Here is a 3,776-nt window from a genome sequence, read left to right as displayed (position 1 = left end):
GGCTGGGCGGTGACAGCTGGTGGCTGCCTTCCTTGACCTTCTGGATTGAGTTTACTTCAACAACAAGATAAGTGTGGGAATGTTAGTGTTCCTTACCCCTTTGGGATTGGAGAACAAAGCTGTGCCATGAATAAGCACTTCATCCTAAATTGCACTTCAGGCGCTGATGGGCAACCTCAACTGTTGATCGGAAACATTCGTGTTCGCTAAATATCAGTGCTGGAGAGCACGGTCACTGTGGGCATTGCTGCAGCATTCGACTGCTATAGCAAAACCGGGAGCAGAACAGACAAATTCTCTCAGCCTATCACACTTGGACCAGGCCCCTTCATGTTCTCAGACACCCAAAATGTATTCATAGCTATTGGTTGTGATACCTTTGCTCAGGTGACGAACAAAGATCGTACATACGGAGCTGCATGTCTCTCCATATGCACAGAATATGTGAGCATGTCAGATGGAAATCCTTGCTCAGGTTCTGGATGCTGCCAAACCTCGATTCCCAAGGGCCTCAAGTCACTTAACATTTCGACTTTCAGTTATTACGACCACGTGAATGTTTCGGAGTTCAATCCTTGTGGATTTGCCTTCTTAGTGGACAAGAACTCCTTGAAGCTTTCAGATTGGCCGCTCTCTCGCAAGCCAAAATATGGAGATGATGCATACACAACAGATGTTGTTGTTGAATGGGTAGTTAAAAATGAGACGTGCGAAAAGGCCAATAAAACAAGCGCGTATGCTTGTGGCACAAATGCAAATTGCACTGACTCTGAGAATCAAGGATATCGTTGCTTATGCAAAGAAGGGTTCGAAGGAAACCCTTATCTCCAAGATGGCTGCCAAGGTATATAAACTGATTATTTCTTTTCTTTAGGCTTTAATCACTAGTAATTATGCTTATCTTGTTCCATGTGGTCTCTAATTGTCAGTGCGGTGGTCATCAAGTACGTTGAATTTGTTTTTGCCACTAATTTTTTTAACATTTACAATAGATATGGATGAATGCAAGGATCCCGATAAAAACCCTTGTGAAGAAGGTACTTGCGAGAATGTGATTGGAGATTACAAGTGTCGATGTCCACTTGGCAAGTACGGTGATGGTAAAACTGGTTGTCGAGGAGTTGGTATCATCACTATTATAGCAGGTAATGAGGTTTCTTTGCATTCTCTTGTAAGTATAGAAATTCGGCTAACTTGGTTCGATCAAAATCAATTTTTTATATTATTTTATGTTTTTATATTTAATGCAACGTTGATTCATTTAGTATCGATTGTTTTTCATTTAATTAAATTAAAATTATTTTATTTATTTTAGTTGAGTCTATAATTCAAGTTATATATATTTTTTAAATACACCTATTATATTTAAATTTTTTTTTTATATAAAAAAAATAATTCAGCTCCACATCAAAGCACGGGCTTGGTACAGTGACTATTCATGAATCCCTTGGTTCTAATATGAATAGCCTCTTTTTTTCTTTTTCTTTTTTAATTGTACTTGTTACAGTTGCTAATCTATTCATGAATCCCTTGGTTATAATATGAATAGCCTCTCTTCTTTTTTTTTTTATTGTACTTGGACTCACAATTTTCGTGCATAAACATATTTTGAAGATATTTGCCGTAAACAAAAATAGAGATATGGATACTCATGTTTTTTGAAAAAAATCCGCAAGGCCATCAATTAGTAATTAAAAAGGTCTGAACTTTTTGATTTTTTAATACTGATTTTTTAAACTACAATTAAACCATTATAAATTAATATCTTTTCAAACAATAAATATTAATTAACTAATTAATTAAGATATATTGTTTAAACTTCAAATTTAAGTTGGGATTAAATAAAAATATTATTCAATAAGAGTTATTAATTTATGAAGGTTATATGAAGCATACAGGGTTTATATAAAGTGTATACGGTTTTCATGATCATAAGATGCATGCCTTCTAAAAAATTACTTAAATAAGACACGTGGAATCACATGATTTGCAAACCAAAAAAATTAAAAATGGGTTAAACTTAATTATTTTTATAAATTAATGGGTTGATTAAAAAAACTCTCTCGTGTTCTTCAATCAATTGTTTTAGCTTCGCTTCATTTCTTCTCCTATATGTTGGCGTTGAGGAGACCACGACATTTGAGGTAGCTTTTGATCGGAAGGCTAACGAAGGCTTGATTTTAACTTGACTTGATAGTTCGAGGGATTAAAATAAATTAAAAAATAAAACATCAGGAATTTAGTTGTATTAACGAAGTTCATGGAGGCTTGCGATCAATTACAATAGTAAAACGTCAGTAAATAAATATTTTCCCTTGGTTTGATTGTGAAAGTAACGTCCTTCTTTGACATTTGCTTGCAGCTGTTGGCGCAGGCATTTTCCTTGTGGTTATTTGTCTGCTACTCTTCATGATCTGCTCGAAAAGAATAAAGGAGAAGAACTTCCAAGAGAACGGGGGAAAATTTTTAAAGAATCAACGAGTACGGATTTTCAGCGAGGCAGAGCTGGCAAAGGCAACCAACAATTATGCTGATGATCGGAAACTGGGGGAGGGTGGTTTTGGTTCTGTTTACAGTGGAGTTTTAACAGATAATACAGTGGTTGCTGTCAAGAAGTCCAAAGGGGTGGACAAAGCTCAGATGAATGAGGAATTTCAAAAGGAAATGAGCATTGTTTCACAGGTCAATCACAAGAATGTGGTAAAGCTCTTGGGCCTGTGTTTAGAGACCAAAGTTCCGTTACTGGTCTATGAGTTCATCTCAAATGGAACTCTTTCCAAGCACATCCACGACAAAGGTTCCCGGATACTGGCTTCCTGGACCAATCGTTTGAGGGTAGCATCGGAGGCTGCGCTTGCGCTTGATTATTTGCACTCTCTGGCAGACCCTCCAGTTATTCATGGAGATGTCAAGTCAGTAAACATACTTCTGGACAATAATTACACAGCAAAAGTAGCAGATTTTGGAGCTTCGGTGCTGATGTCTCCTGGCCAAACCAATATCTTAGCTACAAAAATACAAGGGACTCTAGGCTACCTGGATCCTGAGTATCTTATGACGGGTATTTTAACCGTTCAAAGTGATGTCTATAGCTTTGGGGTAGTTCTTGTGGAGCTTCTCACTGGAGAGATGCCAAACTGCTGTTGATGTTCTTGAGTTATTGTCTCTAGTAATTCTCCTGAACTCGGAAGCTTGACATTTTTCAAGAATCCAGATTTACCTTTTCTTTTGTCACCCATGTTCAAAAACAAAATCATCTTCATAAGCCAACTTGTGTGATTATAGTTCTTACCTGTTCTAGCCCAATTAGTAATTGGTGTTAAAATAAGACTTCGAGTTTTATTTTTTTCTTTATAATGTAAATTATGGTACTTTAATAATGTATTCCTTATTATTGTTATGATATCTAGAGTTCGAACTTATTCTTTATAATATAAATTACTGTGGACGGTCATTCTCAAGAGGAAGAGTTTGTTGAAGTAAACTCAATTCAGAAGGTCTTAAATGATCAACACAACAAAGCTTAAAACTTATAATGCGTGCTATAGCCCGAAGGAAAAAATATATAAAAATGCAATTGTTTTTTCATGGACTTTACAAGTGGCTAATGCTTGTATATCTAGTCAACTTGGCATCTGACATATACTTCAATCTCACATATTTTTTTTTATGATAAGTTAATTACAGTCGTGAAAGAAAAAAAAAAAAGAGAAGATGTTTAAAAATTGTTGCAGAGGGCTGCTAAGGCTTCATTGATCGACCGAGGCTGCTCTCCA

General features: G+C 36.1%; 1 pseudogene; it reads left to right on the top strand.

The window, feature by feature from the left end:
• LOC105119010 (wall-associated receptor kinase 2-like) overlaps positions 1 to 3,147 on the top strand; it is a 9,175-nt pseudogene extending 6,028 nt beyond the window's left edge.
• The last annotated feature ends 629 nt before the right edge of the window (positions 3,148 to 3,776 follow it).

The sequence above is a fragment of the Populus euphratica genome, unplaced genomic scaffold, assembly GCF_000495115.2.
Source record: "Populus euphratica unplaced genomic scaffold, PopEup_1.0 scaffold5.1, whole genome shotgun sequence".
Lineage (NCBI taxonomy): Eukaryota > Viridiplantae > Streptophyta > Magnoliopsida > Malpighiales > Salicaceae > Populus > Populus euphratica.
The sequence above is the reverse complement of the archived record's forward strand: the minus strand, read 5'-3'. Positions and strand labels throughout refer to the sequence as shown.